A 21,226-nucleotide genomic window follows, 5' to 3' on the forward strand; every position below is an offset into this window, starting at 1 on the left:
CCAGCCAGTAATCTCTCTCAAGGCGTGGACCATTCTTGACATTAAAGGAAACGTTCTGACCAGGTTAGACACTTACTGCTTTTTTATTTGAACTGGTCACTGAGAATGAGCCTCTTCCTGAACGTGGGGCTTTGTCAGGTCTGCGGAAAGAGGGTGGTTGGCTGTTTGGCTGAGTGCGGAGTTCGTAAATCCCTGCCCTGGGTGGGGGGCCATCAGCGACCATGTGGTTCTCTCTGCCTTGCCGTGGATTTGCTGGGGGACCTAGGAAAGGTCCCTTTGCCTTTCTGTACCCCAGTTTCCTCATCTATCAAATGGGGCATATTTTTGCTCGGCTGGCCCCACAAAGGCCTGTTGGGGGCAGGGCTGCATGGGCAGGGTGGGTCCCACGGCAAGGAGGTCCCCCTGCACACTGTCGCCTCCACCATGGCCTTCTGAGGCTGTGGGCACCTCAGCTTCACCCTCAGGGCTGGCACAGGGCCTGGGGGTGTCACACAGGTGCTTCGTGGGAGATTGGGGCAGCCTGAGGGAAAGTCAGATTTTAGGACCCAAGGGGGAGGAAGTAGCTCCCAGACGTCAGGATTCTGTGAACTGATTAAAAAAAAAAAGTTAGGGCCAATATAGGGTTGCTAACTTTACATTTTGTAAAAAAAGGTCGTAAAACGTTCTCATCTACTATTTGTATTGTTTTATAACAGAAGGGACATTTTCATAGCACAAATTTCAAAGAAAAGTGTCATCTCAGGAGACCAGACAGTCCTGAGACGCCCCCCACGACGTCACTGCTCTTTCCTTTGCTGGTGTGTGGGGCCCCAGGGTGTGGATGAACAGTGGTTCAGGGCTCTGGCTCGTGGGGGGTTAGAGAAGACAGGGTTCGGGTGGTCAGCTCTCCAAGTAGATCCGATTCTGGGAAAGTTTCCTTTTTTTTTTTTAAACTTTTTAATTGTAGCAAATTTCAAACATATACACATGCAGCAAGAATAGGAAAGTGAGTGGTGGAAGTTTCAAGAAACGGGGGTGGTGGGGGGTCTGGGATGGTTTAAGTTGGGCCTGAAGGCAAAGACATGGATATTCACCTGGTAGACACCTGGTGAATGGTGAAACCAATACCGGCAACTACCTACAGCTTCACCTGAGACCGCCGCTCTTGAACTAGGGGCCTGTGGGCCAAATCCAGCCCCCTGCTTGATTTTTGCAAATAAACTTTTATTGGAACAGCCACGTTCATTCATCCTTTACACCATTGCCTTTGGCTGCTCTCGCTGGGTAGGCAGACTTGAGGACTTGGGACAGAGACCCCGTGGCCTGCAAAGCCCCAGACGTTTTCTCTGTGGCCCTTTCTAGAAGTTCGCCAACTCCTGGTCTGGAATGTGGATGCTGAAACCCAGGGGGAAAGGGCCTTTTTGAAGGAGTTTTTATTCTAAGCGTCTCCCCACTCAGCACTTGGGTCCTTTTTACTATCGTTTTGTGAAGCGATCTCTCGTCTGCTCTGGGCTTGCATTCCTCCCGTGACAGGGTGCTCATTCCCCAGTGTCAGCACGTTCCAACATTGTGCAATTCTGTTGCTTAGTCATTCCTCAGCGGGCTCTTCCTGAAGCTTCAACTCACAGATCTTCTCTCTGGCTTCGGCCCTTTCCTGCCCCGCCGAAGTCTGTCCTTCCCGCTTCAGCACCTGCTGGCCCACTGCTTTCTGCATTCCATGGATGTTTTCTTAGTGCCCCACCTGCCAGGCACTTACAAGGCCTCTCGGGAGCCTCCCGGTACTTTCGTCCCCCCTTCACTGTAAGTGGCCACTCCACTGCCTCCTTGAACAGAACCTGCGATCTCTTCTCAGAAATCCTAGGCTGAGACCGAGGCCGACCTCACCCTGTTAAGGCCAGCGCCACGTCTGCCAACTGGCCCAAGGTCACTCGTCAGGTTGTTTGGGCGGCATCATAGTCCTGGTTTGAGGAGTCAACTGAGGCACGTCCAGGGCTCATGGCACAGCTGGAGGCCCAGGCACCGGGACTTGAAGTCAGGTCTCTTGGCTACAGATCTCACATTCTTTCCATTGCCCCCGACTGTCGAGGCAGGGATGGGGTTCTAGCTGCTCAGAACTCCTTTCTGCTCCTTTCTGGATTCTGCAGAGGCTCCGACATGGAGCCGGGATGGGGCTCAGCGTCCAAGGGCCCAGCTGTTTTGAGCACGTCTGCTACTAAGTGTGCGGCCCCATGGGAACTGGCGATGCCACCTCTGTTCTGCAAACTTTGGTCACCTCCATATAGCTCCTCTAATTGACGAGCCCGCTGAGCCTCCTCCATGTACCAGGCACTGTGTGAGGTGCCGGGCAGATGAAGATAAGGACAGCTGTGTCCTTGTGTCCCTGGAGTTCACAGGCTAGCAGGTTGGGAGCAAAGCAGGCATGTGCACCCACCTTCTGAAGGCCCGAGGGAACGATGGGCGGGACCTGGGTGGGCGGCAGTGGCAGAGAGAGGACATTTGAATTGGGCTTTGAAGGGTGCAGAAGAGTTTGCCAGGATAGCCACACAATTAACTGATCGCAAAAAAGTGAGCGAGGACCAATAGCGGGTGCCTAGTCATGACTGCGTTTCCTGGAGACTGGCTGCGACTTTGTTAGTCTGTGCGGTGACACCCTGGAAATGGCTGGGAACATCGGTCACTCTGACTTCATTAGTTGTCAGCTCACTGCCCAAGGCTCAAGGAGATTGAGGAGCTAGTTTTGCAGAGGCATTGGGAGGTTATACTCCACATAGACCGCACATTTTTCTAAACAGAGAACGGCCTTAGGAAGGTGTCTTTGGGCTCCTTGTGGGGGCTGCAGAGCGCTGCTATGTGGGTTTCTCACTTGGAGAATGAGCCCCTGGCTGAGGCGTGAGGGTCCGTCCTGGAGGGCAGGTTCTTTTCCCAGGAACATCCGTCGTGGATCAGTAATTTACCCCAGGAACTGCGTGGAGGGGGTGGTATTGAACTGTGGGCCTTTGGCAGAGAACCAGCCTGAAGACGTTCCGTAGGAAGCCTGACTCCACAGCCCGAGGCCCTGCCCTGCTCTCCCAGGGTGGGGGGAGAGGGGCGGAGAAAGGAGGTGGGGAGGAGAGACACATAGAGACTCACACAGAGATATCAGAGAAGGGGAAGGGAGACGTGGAGAGAGGGAGACACGTAGAGATACACAGAGAGACGTGCAAAGACGAGATGGGGACAGATGCGCACACCGAGAACCGGGAACAGGAGGTGAGCGAGGCCAGTGCCCTGCAGTCCCTCGCATTCTGGCCTTTCCCTCCCTGGGACATCAGTTTTGGGGTTGGGCCCCTTGGGCCGGCGGGAGTAGTCAGCTTTCGACTTCTGCGGTTTGTTGAGTCGCGTGGTGGGGAGCTCCCGCCCCCCTCCTTCCACCTTTACTACGCGTTCGAACCCTGTACGCGGAGCTGTGGGAGAAAACACACATTGCGCTCCCACGCGATGCGGCTGGCGACAGGTTAGACTAATAAGTGCTAACCCCTGACGCGCTCGCTCTGTGCCAGGCCCTTCTGTTTCCTTGTTTGTTTGTTCATCTGCTCTTGTGATTCTAGCAACAACCCTGGGAGACAGGTGGTACTATCTCTCTCTTATTCATAAATCGACACCCAGCAAGGTTAGGTAACTGCCTGAGGACACACAGCTCGAAAGTTCATGGCGGGAGACCCCTTCTGGCCTGTGGGATTCAGGGGGTGGCTTTGAACTAGGTCTCCAAGGATGGGCTGAGGAAGGGCCTGAGGTAGGAGGGGTGTGCACTGGGATAGTGGGGACAGAGGGAGGCTGTCACACACACTGTCCCCTTGGTCCTGCAGCCGCTCAGAAAGGCTAAGTAACCCATCCAAAGTATAGAGGTCTGGTGGGGTCCCAGGTCTGTCTGGCTCTATAGCAAGTCTGTGCCCTGGGAGCCACACCCTGTGAGCCCCCCGCGTGCCTGGGGCTCTGCACACGCCTCCCGCCTGACCACGCGCAGAGGCTGGCAACTTCACTGCCCCCCACTTGCAAACCCTAGCATGTGTCCTCATCTGTAAAGCTGTTTAAAACAGGGATGCTCGCGACCTGCCTTCTGCTCCTGCTGAGTACACCTGCCGTTCATTTGGGAGCTGCATCCTGACAGGTGGCCCAGAGGACTGGAGAGGGTGTGCTGGGAACCCAGGAAGCCAGGCAGCTGGGGGAGAGGGGACAGGAGGGACAGCATTGGGCCGTGACAGCCACGTGATGGAACTCACCCCCCTGGGCCCATCCCAGGGCCATATACCTACATCTTGGGTTTTGTCCCTTCTCTGTGCATTTTTCTTACGATTTTGCGGTGTTTCCATCTCTTACTGCACCGAGGTGTGAGCTGTGTGATGTGAGATCTCCTGTGGTACTGATGCCGACCCACTGACCCCAGGGATGCGGGAGGGAGGGGACTGTGGGCTCAGCCGGCAGATCCACACATCACTGGGTGCGTTTCCTCCTGGGCTTGTACTGGAAAGAGCAGAAATACTTCTTGCATCTCTATTAGCTCAGCCTCTACTGAGATCCTCGCAGAACCAGGGTGCTCTTGTAGACGTTGCCACCCGCCCTCCCCGCGAGGCGTGTGCAGAACAATGGCATTTACTTTTGCTGTTTTTCTCCCCTGCACAGTCCCGTCCCCGATGGTAATAAGGACGAGACCGGCTTCCTGTTGTGAAATAGCAGCTCGTTCTGTGGGCAGGAGCGTGTTGTGCTTGGCAGAAAGGGAGAGCCGCGGGCCCTCCCTCCCAGGGCCGCGGCCCCAGGACTTCTGCCCCCAGAAGAGCTAGCAGTGACCTTGGGCGGTGGACCCGCCCGCCGACTTCCCCAAACCCCCTTCCTCTCACGGTTCAAACCCAGGACACTTCTCCCCTCGCGGTGAAGCTGCCCTGGTTAAAGGAGCCCTGCTCCCAGCCACAGGGACCTGCTGGGAGAGAGAAGCCTTGATGCAATGACTCCGGTCCCCCTTTATAAACAGAGGACAGATGCAGTGTCCAACAAGTCAGTAGTGTAGCCACCTGAAGAGCCTCCTGCTGCCTTCAGAAGTCGCGGTGACTGCGATGGTGGCCACACGGGGGCAGAGGTGCAGGCTGGCCAGCGAGGGGCTCCAGGCAGCCCTCGGGAGGGAGTCAGGCCTGCAGGCGGTCAGGGTGCCCAGGGCCTCTGCGGGAGTCAGCGGGGCTGCCTTGCACCTGGGTTCCCCGCACCTGTTTTCCTTCGTAGTCCCTGCGGGCAAGATACTGCCGACGGCGGCTAAGCTGAAGCTGAAAGAGGCACCTGTGTTCCCAGACCCCCCACAGCCGGTGGGGCCACATCCCTCCGGCCCTCTCCCCAGGTGGATCCTCCCAGCTAGAGCCCTGGGCCACAGGGAAGAAGCCACGTGCCCAAAACCATGCACACGCCCTGGCCTGCCCAGGCCCAACTGGGTGGCTGGTGGCCTCACCCTCCAAACCCACACAAGCCACAACCCTCACTTCCCTTCCTCCCGGGAGCCTGAGTCAGTCACTCGTTGCCCTGTGGGTGATAGGTGGCAGCTGTCAGACCAGCTCCTCCCCGAGTCCCCACGACTCCAGCAGTAGGGGACGATTTTATTTCCGTATTTATAGACCCATTAATGCACACGGGTTACCTCTTCTCAGAGGAGCTGGGTTACTCTGCGGTCTTCCCGCAGCTTGGGGGAGCCCGAATTTCCTTTTAACCCCCTCTCCCATCACCCCTAGTTTGATCTGTGAGCTGAGCAGCACCGTCATTCACTCTTCATCTGTTTGTTCATTTCGTTCTTGGTCTGACCTCCACCAGATCTCGGTTGGGGTGTCGAACATGAGCAAGGCTCCCGGTCCCCAGAGGCGGGCAGAACCCTAAAGAGTGTGTCAATGGAGGAAGCATTACTGGAGGGGGAGCCCCTGACCCCCCTAGCCCCACCGATGGAGGGTGATGGGGAGGGGTCCCTGGGAGGGGCTGGGTGGGGACGGATTCCGGGGCACAGGAGCCTCATCCAAGACACTGAGGCGTTGGTTCCCGGGACGCTGGGGTGTCAGGAGCCCAGGGCTGGGGACGATCTGCCACCCGGTCCATGAGAGACGTCTGCACAGTTCCTGCGTGGTCGGCTAGAAAGACTGAGAAATGGAAAGCAAAACCAAACGTAACACGGAACCTTCTCAGACTCTCCTTTGAAAAACAAACCCCCGTGATAGGAAAGCAGCCATCTCCCTAATCCGAGGGCCCGGCGCACGTTCCGGAAGGTTTCTCGGGATCCTCTGCTCTTCCCTCCCTCCTTCCTTCCTTTCTTCGTACCCTTGAACTTTCTCAGGTGCACTTCGCGTGATGGCAGATCTCTCCATGTGCCCCGATTTGCTCAGTGCCAGGATACACGGGAACGAGGTGGCCAGGTGTGGGGCCTCCTTCCTGTGGGCCGGGGACACTGTTCTTACAACACCATCGGGATGGCGGGACTGCCCTGGGGAGCCTGGGGTGGAGCCACCCCAGGGCGCTGTTGCATCGCCCAAGTAGAATGTCTCCCTCATTGCCTTCGAGTGGTTGGTAGAACTCCCGACAAAGGATCGTGACCAGCCCAGCTCTCGGGGCCTGGGGCCTCTCTCCTGGGTGGTGGCATGAAATCAGCCGTGTCTGGGGACTCGAGATGGTTGATGAAGTCACCAGGTATCTTGAGCTGATCTCAGCTGCCATCAAGCTTAGCATTGTGCTTAAGGCCCCTTCCATGTTGTAACTGCTATTCCGTTACACCAGGTTAGTGTGTCTCTTATGGGGACTGTTATCTTTTGATAGTATCATTAATCCTTGTATAGCTCTGAGAGCCGGCTAGATGCTTTCATATACATTAGCTCATCTGATTTTCACAATATCCCTGTGAACTGGGGTTATCGCTTCTTTTGTAATGAGGAAGCTGAGGCTCAGCGCGGTGAAGTACTGTGCTCAAGGTCCTGCGGCTAGTGGGGGAAAGATCAGGGCCTTGGTGCCGGTTCCGCCCCACTCGGCTGTCATTGACTTCGGGTTGCTCAGCCAGCGAGTCTTTATGGAGCCCTTGCTGTGTGCTGTGGTGGAGGAGACAGGAGGCCCCAGCCCATGCTCCAGGGGCCGCCAGGGAGGGAGGTGGCCGCGGATTGGGAGGACCCAGCCGGGGGAGGAGCCGCGGCAGGTGCATGGGCGGGCACTTGGGGCCATCAGGTGGGGACAGTACCTGTGGGAGGTTAGTGTGACAACGGGCAGAGCTTCGAATGCCCCTGGGTCCTGCTCGCAGGCGGTCAGACCGGGGTTCTCAGGGCTTGACTTCTGTGGAGACACCAGGGAGCGGGCAGGACTGGGCTTCCAGTGGGGGTGAGAGCAGGAGAGGAAGACTTCTGCTCCCCCGTCTCCTTTAGATGAGCCTTCGTTCCTGCAGGAAAGAAAGGTGAGCTCTGGGATGGGAGGAGGCTGGGGCCTTCACAATGTTCTCTTGTAACCTTCTGCCAGTTGGCAGCCTGGCCAGGGACATACCAGTCCCAGGCGCTTATCTGCACCATGGGATCCCCTTTCTGCCGCTGTGAGAGAGCGGGGCGTCAATGCGAGAGCCCGGGCTGCCCTTGGCCGCTCTCCTGGGACCCCATGCTGTGCGGGGTCCTCATGCCACCTGGTCCTTACCCTGCCTGCTCAGGACTCTGTGTGCACATGGGTACATGCGTGTGTGCATGTCTGGGTTCACATGTGCATGTGTGGACATGGATGCCCTTGTGCGTATGGGCACACATGTTTATGTGCACATGCGTGTGTGCACAAGCTTGTGTGTCAGGGTATGTCTATGTGCACACACGTGCCAGTGTGTGTGTGCATGTTCCCACGGGTGTGCACTCACTAGGCTGGAGCCCCCTGAGGGCATGGTGGGTCCTGCTCCCCTCTGTCCCCGGAGCTCAGCTCAGGCCTGATGTTTAATCAAGTGGTCCGTGGAACTTTGGTGACTGCCTGCGGCCTCCCCTGGAGTCTTCCGACTCCGCAGACGGCAGTGAGTGCTCCTTCCTCGAGCTCAGTGCGTGCTCAACACTTCCCCAGCCTCACACCTCCCGAGGTCTCCTTAATACCTACTCAGGTCAGGTCGGGTCCTAGCGGCCTCCCCCAGGACCCGTCCCCAGGCCCTGCCTGGCCGTGGAGTCTTGTCCTCCGTAGTCACCCTCCAGCACAGCGCCGGGCACAGGGCTCAAGGTCAGCGGTGTGTTTGGGTTTGAATGATGATGTGTTTACTGAACGTCTCCGCCACCGCCTGCACCAGCAGCTCCAAATGACATTTCAGGAATCAAATTACAGCGTTTCAGTACTTGCAGAATTCAGAAATAGATGATTTGATTATATCTGTTGGAAGTCATTGCCACAACTGGCCTCGTTTTCGTAGCCAGCATCTGTCCGCCAAGCTGGATGGCGAAGCCCGAGGACTGGGGGCCACCCCCACCATGGCCCAGACTGGCACTGCCTGCCACCCACTGACCCACGTGGCAGGACCGGCCCAGCACCCCTGTCAGCCACTTACCCTGAGGATGTCGCTGCAGGAGGGGGTCTTCCCTTCAGTTCCCAGGGCCAGGAAGAGGGAGCCATTTCATTCAGCTTCAGAAAGTCACAGAACTCCTGGGCCCAGTTTCTGTGCCCCAGCTTGCCCGTTGGGGGTTGTTTCCCCTGGGCTCACGCTTCGCCCAAGCCTCAGCAGCCCTTCTGGCCACCTGCTCTTTCCTCCACCCCTTGGGAAATTCTCTCTGGATTATCTCAGCCACGGGGTGTCAGGAGAATCACGAGGGTCTCAGGATGCCCTCCTTGGCCCTGCGGGGCGCTGCCTCTCTGCCTCAAGTCCATAGCAGCTGCCCCGCCCGAGGTTAGGGCGGGGGAGCGTAGCCTCTTGCCCTGTGCATCCTGTGGTTCTGCCTGGAGCCCCCCGGGTGCGGATGTGGGGTGTCTGCTGCTGCAGCTGTGGGAGCTGTGCTTCCCTCCCAGCAATGGGACAGGAAGCAGGTGTAAGCCCAGGTGTGCCTCCTCCCCCTGCTCCTTCCAGAAAGGCAAGTTCCCCCGAGCACTCAGAGGAGAGCGCTGCATGCGGAAAGATGGCTCTCAGTCTCTGCCACTCCCCTGCCCGCGTGGCCCTGCCCTCCTCACCCAGCCCTTGCCGTCTGAGTGAGCGCGTCAGCCGGGCGCTTGCTCTGGGGTGAGCTGTGTGTGGGGTGAAGCTGAAGCAGGAGACGCAGGCCTGCGGCTGGGCCTTCGGTTTTGCCCACCACCCGACGCTGGGCACCGGACTGCGGGAGGGTGACTGTGCATCTGCCTAAGGCACGAAAATCGGACCAACGTAAAAGTCAGATAGTTTGCTGATAAAACATGCTTTTGTTTGTGGTTTTTTTAAGGAGTAGTTACAGATACAAGTGCTGGTTGGCCTCCATTTGGCAAACCTTGTAAACCCCTGCCCGGTGCCAGGAGTGAATTCAAGAACTGGGGTATCCCCCACCCCCAGACTCACAGGGCAGAGGGAGGGGTTCTCATGGATAGGGCTGGGATGATGACAGCTGGTGTGGTGGGGGCCCTGGGAGCGGATCCTGAGGCCTTCTCGGAGGAGGTGGCAGTGAACTCAGCCAGCTTTGTTGGACACTCGCTGATTCACTATCCATCAAATAGAAATGAATGTGTTGTGTTTGGAGGCACCGGGAAAAGCTGAAAGTGAGCTAAAGGAAGCCCGAATTCAACTAGACCAGAATCAGTTACACTTGAAGAAGTTCAGCTTAGGATTTTACAAGAGGAAAAGGTTCTGGCCTCATTAGGCCACCCCGGTGTGTCCTTGAAACCTTTTCACTCCTTGAAATGTGCTTCTTTACGTTGTGGAAAAACAGCTTTCCCTGCTATATATAGCCCTTATCTCGCTGTGCAGGCGGCTCCAGGCCACTTATCTTCAAGAAACTCCTGGGCGAGGCCCCGGGGGTGGCGGGGACTTGCTCTGCGTTCTGCCCTAGTGGAGCCCGGATGCTCATCTTTGGTGGGGCCCTATGGAGACGGCTCAGTAAATCTGCTGTCATTCCTGGAGCTCTCCTTTCCTTATGGTGACTTCCCTTCCAGACTTGTTTTCTTTTAGCCTAGTTCCCAGCAGTTCTAGAGCAGGGTGGGGCTTGTGGAGGAGGAGGGGCAGCAAGCATGTGCCCGGGTGTGCGTCCGAGTGTGCCCTTATCTCGCTGTGCATATCTGGAACCAGGGAAGGGTGGGGTCAGGGGCCTTGGGGTTAGGAGTCCAGCCCGGCTCAGTTCTGGCCTGTTTTGTGAACTCGTGTCTGTCTGTGGTCCTTGGGTGCAGACTGGACCGTCTCTCTGAGGAACGGTTAGTTTGAACTGGCAGGAAGGGGCTCCAGGAGCAGGAGAGGCGCTGGCCCTCGGACAGGCTGCCCTGCAGGCCTGGACGCTGAGGTCAGGCTCTGGACAATGAGGTGACCACTAGCACTAGCCTGTCGAAGGACATGGGAGCCTGCAGAAGGTGTGACTCAGGGCCCCCCAAAAGGTGCGGCAAGGCCCTCTCTGATGTTGAAAGAGAGGGTACCCCGGGGTACGTTCCTTTGTCAGGTCGTGCCCGTTCCTGGGGGTCTTCAGGGTTCGCAGGGAGCAGCCCTGTCATGGGAGGACCTGGGTTCTAGTTCCCACCTGGCCGCTGGCTTCCGGCTGGCCTCCATTTCTGCGGGCCTCAGTTTCCTCGTCTGTAAGGGGTTCCGCCCATCTGAGGCTGTCACTGAGTTGGATGTATTATGGGGCTGCCCCCTTGGCCTGTGGAGACCTGGGCAGAACTGGTGCCCCTGAGACGCAGCTGTGAGCTTATAGGCAGAGCAGGGGGCGCAGGGCCCCCGGAGCGCCCGAGGCCGGTGTGGGGATGGTGAGCTGGGTTAGACCATGGTGTGTGGTATGTGTGGCCCTGCTGTTTGCAGTTTGGGGGTTTGTGAGTCCAGCTGGCTGCAGGGGTAGAAGGGAAGGCCAGTCTGAATATCCATCAGCCCTGGAGCGGGGCAGACAGGCAGAGCTGACGCCCACACCCGCCCCAGGCTGACCTGTTTTACAACTCTGCTCTGCAAAGAGCTTTTCTTAGCAAACGGTTCACCTCGCTCCCTCAGTGGCTCCTGTGTCCTCTGAATGCAGCGTTTCACCTGGGCTTTGAGGCCCCAGGTAGCTCACTGTGGGTGCAGGTGACAGGCGGTCTCCCGACTGGATGGCCCAGGGTGCTGGCCCCACCCGCTGTCCTAGGCCTGGCCCAGGCATCCTGTTTTGGTGGAGAGGGGCCCGTGGGGAGAGGGGACCATGGAGAGACCTAGTCCTTCATTCCACGGCTGGTGGACACTAGCCTTTGTCTCCCGGGGCCAGACTTGCCCTCGGCCCCTTCATTCAGAGTCCTTGGTTTCCCTCTGAGGTTGCTCTGTTCATCCCGAAGAGACCAGTGGAGTAGGCAGGTGAGACACCCGGCCCAGCCCTGCCCAGGAAGACCCCATGGCCCGCACTGGGTGTCTCACACCCCTGAGGTGTGTGGGGGCCCCTCTTCCCACCCCCATCCCTACAGTGTTCTTCCGAGTGAATGGGTCAGTGCTGCAGGGACCCCAAAAAGGGAGTGTCACCTCTCTCCCTCCTGTTGTCCTTGCCCTCCAGGTAAGAAGGTCTTGAACATGTGTGACATAGGGCAGCTCAGAGCGACAGCCACATGCCAGGCCGGTGAGGACACTCTGGGGAGGAGAATGGCCTGTGGGTTGGCCCGGTAGGCAGGCAGGTGAGGTTCCCCGACTAGAATGAGAGTTAAGGAAACGGAGGCCAAGGACAGAGGGGCTTGTCCAGGACGGAGGGGCCTGTCCAGGACGGAGGGGCCTGTCCAGGACGGAGGGGCCTGTCCAGGACGGAGGGGCCTGTCCAGGACGGAGGGGCCTGTCCAGGATGGAGGGGCTTGTCCAGGACGGAGGGGCCTGTCCAGGATGGAGGGGCTTGTCCAGGATGGAAGGGCTTGTCCAGGATGGAGGGGCTTGTCCAGGACAGAGGGGCCTATCCAGGATGGAAGGGCTTGTCCAGGATGGAGGGGCTTATCCAGGACAGAGGGGCCTATCCAGGATGGAGGGGCTTGTTCAGGATGGAGGGGCTTGTCCAGGACAGAGGGGCCTATCCAGGATGGAGGGGCTTGTCCAGGATGGAGGGGCCCATCCAGGATGGAGGGGCTTGTCCAGGATGGAGGGGCTTGTCCAGGACAGAGGGGCCTATCCAGGATGGAAGGGCTTGTCCAGGATGGAGGGGCTTATCCAGGACAGAGGGGCCTATCCAGGATGGAGGGGCTTGTTCAGGATGGAGGGGCTTGTCCAGGACAGAGGGGCCTATCCAGGATGGAGGGGCTTGTCCAGGATGGAGGGGCCCATCCAGGATGGAGGGGCTTGTCCAGGATGGAGGGGCTTGTCCAGGACAGAGGGGCCTATCCAGGATGGAGGGGCTTGTCCAGGACGGAGGGGCTTGTCCAGGACAGAGGGGCCTGTCCAGGACAGAGGGGCCTATCCAGGATGGAGGGGCTTATCCAGGACAGAGGGGCCTATCCAGGACGGAGGGGCCTGTCCAGGACGGAGGGGCCTATCCAGGATGGAGGGGCTTATCCAGGACAGAGGGGCCTGTCCAGGACGGAGGGGCCTGTCCAGGACGGAGGGGCTTGTCCAGGACGGAGGGGCCTATCCAGGATGGAGGGGCTTATCCAGGACAGAGGGGCCTATCCAGGACGGAGGGGCCTGTCCAGGACGGAGGGGCCTGTCCAGGATGGAGGGGCTTGTCCAGGACGGAGGGGCCTATCCAGGACGGAGGGGCCTGTCCAGGACGGAGGGGCCTGTCCAGGACAGAGGGGCAGCAGGGTGGGCCTCCAGCAGCTTCTCCAGTCTCCATGCGGCTTCTGCATGAATAAGACATGAGGTGGTGGAGGCCTTCAAGTATCCTTATTATCATCTGACTTGGTAATAGAAAAATTAAAATTTAAAGTGATCTGAAGTGACAAGTGACAGGAACGTCCCTGGAAACCGGAGATCGGGTGCTGGAGCAGAGCGAGTGTAGGCGCTGTCAGGCCCAAGCCCCCCTGCGCAGTGGGTTTTCCATGATTCCGACTCTAAGCCAAGGACAAAGGTCCCTTTATTCCAGGGGTATGAGGATCCCTCAGTCTTCCTTGCCCTGTGTCCCGGGCTCAGGGCTGAGTCCCTTAGGTCAGCTTGTTTCTGGGTGGAGACCCTGCTGGGGACCAGAGTGGGACACCCCAGGACCCGAGGCCCCTTCTCACTTGGATCGCCCCACCAGCTTCGAGAAGCAGATGGTCTTCCCTCCTGGTCCTCAGCCGCCTGGAACCGGGAAGACCTCCGGGTTAGGAGTGCCCAGGCCTTGGGCAGGCGGGGAGCCCTGGCCTGGTCTAGCAGCACTGCTCACGGACTGATGATGACCTCACTCCGTGGAGGCCCAGCCCCAGCACTTGGGACCCTTTTCCATTTTGTCCCCAAGGAGCTTATCTGGGCTGAACCTTCAGACCAGAGGGCTCTTGGGGATCCCTAGTCTACCCCCGCCCCACCCACCTCACCTGGGCTCCTGCAGAGTTGACTTTCTAATGCATTTTGCCTAGAGGTCTGTGCTTTCCCCTTGGGCCCCTAGGAAAACCCAGCCTGGACAGGTCCTCAGTCCCCAGACTGGCTGTTCCAGGAACTGGGGTGACCTGGCTGGTTGGCCAGCCTGCGGCTTCCCCACAGGTCCCGTTCTCCTTCCTTTCTTTGGAGTGACCTGGATCTTCCCTGAGCCACTGGGCCGTGTCCTCCAGGTCAGTGGGGCAGACCGCCAGAGCCCAGGGGACAACGGGCTATTAAAACATTTTAATTAGAAGAGTTATGTGACATTATATTAGAAAGTTGGCAAGATGCAGGGCAGAAAACACATCGCAGACTGTGGGCTCCTAAGAGACACTCTGGCCTGTGAGCTTCCTCTGGTCTGTTTTCATCGCAGCGCCCCAGTGGGGTGTGTGCGGGAGGCAACCAACCCATGTGTCTCCCCCACATCAATGTTTCTCTCTCTCTCCCTCTCTGCCCCCCTCCCCACCTCCCTTCCGCTCTCTGCTGTCCCTCCCCTTGTGGGGCTACAGACAGAAATCACGAATCCCCGCAAAGGGCACTGCTGTAAAAGTGAGGGGCTGGGAGCTGGGGGGCGTCCCCAAGGAGGACAGGGAGCTGGGGTTGGAAGGGACAGGCTCTAGGCAGAGGAAGTAGTTGGTTGGTTGGTTGGCTAGAGCTTGGCACTCTTTACAAACCTCACTGGCTTTTCTTCCCAGTTGTGAAATGAGCTGAGAAGCCTGGAATCACAGATGTAAAAGTGGAGACGAGAGGCTGTGAGTGGCTCTGCTGAGGCCAGTGCGTGGAGGTTGCTTTGTTCACGGTCCTTCTTGTCATCGAAAACCCATTGGAGCACCTAGGGCCCCAGAGGCCGAGACCCTGAACTGGGGCTACCTGCCCTGGAGCCCGGTAAACTCTGATGGCTCCGGGGGTGACTCTGGGACCTGAGCCCCTGCTCCCAGCGGCCTCACCTCCAGGCAATGTCCCAGGCTGAGCCCCAGGGTTGCCTGGGCCCAGGAATCTGCATTGTCAGACTCCAGCCTTGTGTCCTTGACCCGGAAGGGGATTCAGACTCTGGAGGGAAGACGAGGGAGGCTCCTTGGAACCAAGCCCTTTGGGGTACATGCCTCTGCCCCAGAGCCCCGTCTCCCCGAGTCTCCCCTCTGGCTGTGGCTTTCCATTCGATGCTGCGCCGATTTCACTTGCGATGCGGGGTGGAAAGCAGCGTGGGCAAGTCGCGGCGAGAGCCGTCTGCGCGGGGCGGTGGCGGGACCCGAGTCTGCTCGCCCAGCGGTGTCGCTGAAGGATTCACTGAGCCCTCGGGCGTGCGTGTGCAGAGACTGGTGCGGGAAGCCAGAGGCTGCTCATTTGTGGGGAATGAATAATTTATTTGTGTTTCGGATGGTTTATCCCTTCATCCCAGACAGGCAGCTGAGCCCCGCGCTGCAAGCCGCTGAGAGTGGCTCAGGCAGGGGACCCGCCTTCACCCCAGGCCCCTGACGCCTGTCCCAGGCAGCGTCCCGCGGAGTCCAGGCGTAACTCTCCCTGGTTTTCCCTGTTCTTCTACGACAGTTGTGCTTCAAATAAGATGTGAGCTCCTTCCCACCCGGGCAGGGCACGGGGTGGGCAGGGACAAGGGTGGACGCCTCTCTTTGTTTAACTTTTTATTTTATTATTATTTTTAAATATTTTTTTTTTATTATTTTAAAATATATCTTTATTGATTTCAGCGAGAGGAAGGGAGAGGGAGAGGGAGAGAGATGGAAACATCAATGATGAGAGTCATGGATCGGCTGCAGCCCGCAACCCGGGCATGTGCCCTGACCGGGAATCGAACCCTGATCGCCTGGATCCTAGGTCGACGCTCAACCGCTGAGCCACGCCCGGCCGGGCTGTTTAACTTTTTATTGATGTTTAACTTGCCTTAAAGTGCACAGCTTGCTAAACTGTCACAAAGTGAGCAAACCCGTGGAACCAGCCCCCAGCAGCCCCCACTACCCTTTCTAGTCACTGCCCCCGACCGCAGGTGGTCACTGCCTTGCCTTCCATCACCACGTGTCCCTTTGCCTGTTTTCGTCCGTTTTGTGAATGGAGTCACGCAGGATGTGACCTCGTGTGTCTGGCCACTTCCCTCAACACTGATTGCATTTGGAGAGTCACCTGTGTCGTGTGTCGTAGAGGTTCATTCTGATTGCTCTGTGGTCGTCCTCTGTATGGACACACGACAGTCTGTTTACCCATCTGCTGCAGACGGACATTCAGACAGTTCCCACCGGGGAGCTGTTACCAGCCGCGCAGCCGGGAGCATTCTTGCGCATGTCTCTGGTGCACAGGGGCCCATGTTTCTGTTGGTAGCAGATCAAGGAGTTGAATTCCTGGGTCATGGGGTGGTGGTGTCATCCTTAGTAAACACGCCCAGCAGTTTTTTAGGGTGGTTGGAGACGGACATTCCTTTGGTGACAAGAGCTCACATACATGGGTACTGGGGGTGCAGGTGGGAGCTACAGTAAGATGCACCCACTGCCGGGAAGTTGGGAGGGCGGGTGGCCGGCGCCCAATGCCCAGGGAGACCAGCAGGCTGGTTCTGGGCCCTGGTCATGGCCCTGCCGGTCTCAGGGCTCACTTCACTGTCGAGCTGGGGATCCTTCCCAGCCACACCCCCTTTTGTGCGTCTGCAGCCTGGGCGGTCTCGCCTGCACTTGGCGCCCACAGTGTGCTCTGTGGCTGCTCCCAGACCAGACCCCTCCCTGGCGACATCTGCAGGACACGCAGCCCCCGCTAGCTCAGTCCTGGAACTGGCAGTGGAAGAAAATGCCGCTACAAGGAACGGTCCTTGTGCAAACCGTGAGTGTGAGAGCATCCTGCAAGCTCCTGCCCTCGCTCTGCGGGGTCCGCAGTGGAATTAGTCATCTCAGAAATGGCCTCAGTCACCTCAGAAATAGCCACAACCCCCAGACCATGCGTCTCTGACTCCAGACCCCATTACGTTTTCTCCCTCATGGGCCTGGCTTCCTAATTAAGTTGGGTTTCGGGATATATTAAAATGATTTGTCATCCCTGGAGCACGCGCGCGCCCTGGTGTGAGCCGCAGGAGGGACGGTTGGTTTCCGCAGGTCAGTGGGTGTGGGAAGCCTGGGCCTGGGCACCAGGAGGGGTCAGCTCTGGGGGAAGACCCTTTCCCAGCTGCTTTCCCCAGGCCTGGCAGCGAGGACAGTAGCACTGGGTCTCTCCAGGCCTGCGCCTCTGGAGGAGAAACTGATCCCAGAAACGGCCTGAGAGCCGACCCTCTTGGGTGGAGACTGCAGTGCCCGGGGAGGCTGCCTGGGCCGCGCCAGGAATGAGCTGGCCGGTCCGCGGAAGTCCTTAGGGACCGGACCGGACTGAGCGACTGCCCCTCGCCCCTTGAGTGCAGAGAGACCCTGAGAGCTTGTGTCTGACTGTCCACCCCGACGCCTGGCACACACCTGAGTGCACCCCAGCGGGCTCCTCGGAAGTGTCCCTGCACCCCACAGGCCTGTCACACACTTCGCCACGCCCCTGGATTTGAGGCTGCGGGATTCAGGGGCAGTGACAGCTGAGGCCCGGATGTCCCCTGGCGGCAGCTCTGGGAAACTCTGTCGTTTGCCTCCCTGCACCTGTGACCCTGTTCTTTGCCCTTCTGGCCTCTGGGATAGAGAAGTTCAAGAGCACTGGTCTGGATTCCTTTTTCAAAGCGACGGCTTCATTGAGACATAACTTACCATACAGTTCACTCGGAGTAATCAGGGCAGTGGTCGTTAGTACGTTCACACATATGTGCACCCATTGCCGCAGCCAATTTTAGATGATTTCCAGCCCATACCCCTGAGCTGTCTCACCCCCTGGGCCCCTACCCCCCTGTTCTCCCAGCCCTAAGAAGCCACTAATCTACTTCTTGTCTCGATAGATTTCCTGTCCGGGACATTTTGTGTGATGGAATCATACAATTTTTGTCCTTTTGGGTTTGGTGTCTTCCCTTAATGTTTTCAGGGCTCGTCTGTGTTGTAGCCGGGGCCAGCATTTCATTTATGTTCACGGCTGAAAAATAATATTCCCCTGTATGAACAGACCACATTTTGCTCATCCATTTGTCTGTTGATGGACGTTTGGTGTGTTTCCACCTTTGGCTGTTATGAATAAAGCTGCTGTGAACCTCGTGTACAGGTTTTGTGTGGGTATATGCTTCCATTTCTCTTGGGTGTGTGCCTAGGAGTGGAGCTTCTGGGCTATGTGATAACTGTATGTTTGATCATTTAAGGAGCTGCCAGACTGTTTTCCAAAGTTGGCTGCCCCGTTTACACTCCCAACAGCCGTGTGTGAGGTTGGTATCCCCACATCCTCGCCAACACTTGCATTGGTCTGACTTTCTGACTCTAGAAATCTTGCGGGTGCGCAGTGGTGTGTCACTGTGGTTTTGATTTCCTCCCCTCTAGTTACCAATGACGCTGAGCATCTGTTCACATGTTTATTAGCCCCTCGTATATCTTCTTTGGAGAAATGTCTATTCAAGTCCTCTGACCACTTTTTAGTTAATTAGGTTGTCTTTCTGTTGAATTGTAAGAGTTCTTTATATATTTTAGCTACAAGTCCCTTATCAAATATACTTTCACCCATTTTGTATGTTGTGTTTTTTATAATCTTGACTATGTTCCTTGAAGCACAAGTTTTAAATTTTAACGAAGTCCAATTTCTCTCTCTTTTCTTTGCTTGTTTGGGCTTTTGGTGTCATACCTAAGGGTCCGCTGCCAAATCCAAGATCATGAAAATTTACTCCTGTGTTTTCTCCAAAGAGTTATACAGTCGTCGTTGCTACATTCAGATCTGCGATCCATTTTGAGCGGACTTTTTTATAGGGTGTCAGGTGAGGGTCCAGCTTCATTCTTTTGCACATGGTCATCCTATTGTCCCAGCACCGTTGGCTGAGAAGACATTCTGTCCACCTGGGTGGACTTGGCACCCTTGTTGAAAATCAGTGGACCATAAGTATTGTGGGTTTATTTCTGATTCTCAGATCTATTTCGTTGATCCATACATCCGTCCTCGGGCCCAGACCACACTGTCTTAATGATCATCGCTCTGTACTGAGTTTTGAACTGAGAGGTATGAGTCCTACTTTGTTCCTTCTCAGGGTTGTTCTGGCTGTTCTGGGTCCTCTGAAATTCCATGTGAATTTTAGAGTCAATTTGTCGATTTCTACAAAGGAATAAGCTGGGAAAGGCACTGAATCTATAGGTTAGCCTGGGGAGCAGTGCCATCTTCACAGTGTTAAGTCTTCTGATCCGTGAACATGTGATATTTTTGCAAATATTTAAATCTTAAAATTTTTTTTCAACAGCATTTGGTAGTTTTCGGAATGTAAGTTTTGCACTTGTTTTCTTAAACTTATCCTTAGATATTTTACTCTTTTCGGTGCTACCCTAATGGGACTGTTTTCTTAATTTCATTTTTGAATTTTCATTGCAAGTGTATGGAAATACAATTGATTTTTGTATGTTGATCTTGTATCCAGCAGTCTTGCTGATTAGTAAACAGACGACATATACTTATGGTATTGATACTATACATTTTCTCTGCTTTATTGTAAAAATACAGTGTATAATACGTATTACTTACAGAATATTAATCTATTGTTTGTATTTTCGGTATGGTTTCTGATCAACAGTTGGCTGTTAGTAGTTAAATTTTGGGGGAGTCAGAGTTATACAAGGGTTTTGATTGAGTGAGAGTTCAGCACCCCTAACTTTGCATTGCTCAAGAGTCAACTGTATTTCTTACTTTTTTTAATCCCCACTTGAGGATATTTTTTCCATTGCTTTTTACTTTTCAGAGAGAGTGGAAGAGAGAGAGAAACATCGATGTGAGAGAGACACATTGACTGGTTGCCTCCCTCAGGTGCCCCGACCTGGGCTGGGGATCAAGCCGGCAACTGAGGTACATGCCCTCGAGGGGAATTGAACCCGAGACCCTTCAGTCCGAGGGCCGATGCTCTAACCCCTGAGCCAAACCGGCCAGAGCTCAGCTGTCTTTCTTTCTTTCGGGTTGTCTATTTCCCCTCGAGTCGGTCTCGGCAGCTTGTGTCTCTGGCTGGCTTGGATTCTCACAGCATGTTTTTAGGCCTGTCTGCTTTCAGTCATTGCTGACATTTATTGAGTTCCAAGTGCCAAGCATTTTTTTGGGCATGAGCTCACTTAATCTTTACAGGAACCTGATGAACTAGTCAGGATTATCATCTCTGTTTTATACGCTAAAAAGTTAAAAAATGAGCGGGGGTCACACAGCTAGGAAATAGTTGAGCCAGGGAGCCAGGATTTGAGCCCTGGCCGTCCAGCCACACAGCCCTCCATGCTCTCCTGAGGCCCTGCTCTGTGGGAGGAACAAGGAACAAGTACAAGAATGGGTCATGCCCAGCCAGCGTGGCTCAGCGGTTGAGCATTGACCTAGGATCCAGGAGATCGCGGTTCGATTCCCGGTCAGGGCACATGCCCGGGTTTTGGGCTCGCTCCCCAGCAGGGCGTGTGCAGGAGGCAGCCGGTCAATGACTCTCTCTCATCATCAATGTTTTTCTCTCTCTCCCTCTCTCTTCCTCTCTCTGAAATCAATAAAGAAAAAATTTTAAAAAAGAAAAGAAAAGAATGGGTCAGACCTGGGCACTCCCAGAGAGCCCACGCCTGAGAAAGGAAGGTGCCTGAGGCCTGACATGAACAAAGAAAGGCCTGGGAGGTTGGGCCTGGGCCCTGAAGGCAGGTCCAGGGCAGGGGGCCTGTTGGGTGACTTTGGGGGTGTGGCCCTCCCAGGGTTTTGTCTTTTACATCTCCTCCCCCAAGTGCTGGGAGGGGGGTGCGGGGGAGGCTGTCACCGAGAGCGTCCCCAGGGGGCCGGGCAGGTCTCTTTCAATCATTCCCCGGGAGAGGAGAGGCACGAGCATTTGTATGACAATCGCTAGACAGAAATCTGGAGCAACCAGACATAACTCAACATAATTATTTCTGCTTAATGACTTCTGCTACTTGATTCTGTCTGGAGCAATGACTGTAATCTTTATCTGTCACAGGGAAGCTGGTGGCCGAGGAGCCCCTGTGGCTTAGCGATAGAGCCTGGAGGAAATTTTGTTGGAGTTAATGGACTGTCCCCAGCAGCCTGGGAGCCAGAGCCTCCAGGCCTCAGGAGGGATGGACCCTCCTCCTGTGAGGAAGCTGGTGTCACAGCTGGCCTGCCCTCTTTGTCACAGATGGGAAACGGAATGGCAGAGACCACAGGGTGGTCACAGGGCCGCTCAGAGGCAGAGGCACACCTGGGACCAGAGCTCCTCTGCTGTCCCCCCCTCCAGTGGCTGGTGTGCATCGAGTGAGACGGATGGGCTGTGATAGGTGTCCCTGTGGCAACAGATGTTTTTACCTGTCGCTGAGCTGGTCACTGAGAGTGTGGGTCCTTACGCCTTCTGATCGCTCGTCAGATGTGGGGCCAGGGCTTGGCTGCGGGCGCTCCTGGGAGCCTGCCCTCTGCTGGGCGGCCCTTACAGCGACCCCGAGGCTCAGGGAGTGAGGTCGGGCCGCAGGCAGCCGCGGGCCGGGCCGCAGGGACTCGGTGCCGCCAGCACTTGAACCCGGTGTGCAG

The 21,226-nt window shown here is 56.4% G+C and overlaps 1 protein-coding gene across 2 annotated transcripts in view; it reads left to right on the plus strand.

The window, feature by feature from the left end:
- HPCAL1 (hippocalcin like 1) overlaps positions 1 to 21,226 on the plus strand; it is a 73,277-nt gene that overhangs the window by 37,217 nt on the left and 14,834 nt on the right. The window lies entirely within an intron of this gene.

The sequence above is a fragment of the Miniopterus schreibersii genome (assembly GCF_964146895.1).
Source record: "Miniopterus schreibersii genome assembly, chromosome: 13".
Lineage (NCBI taxonomy): Eukaryota > Metazoa > Chordata > Mammalia > Chiroptera > Miniopteridae > Miniopterus > Miniopterus schreibersii.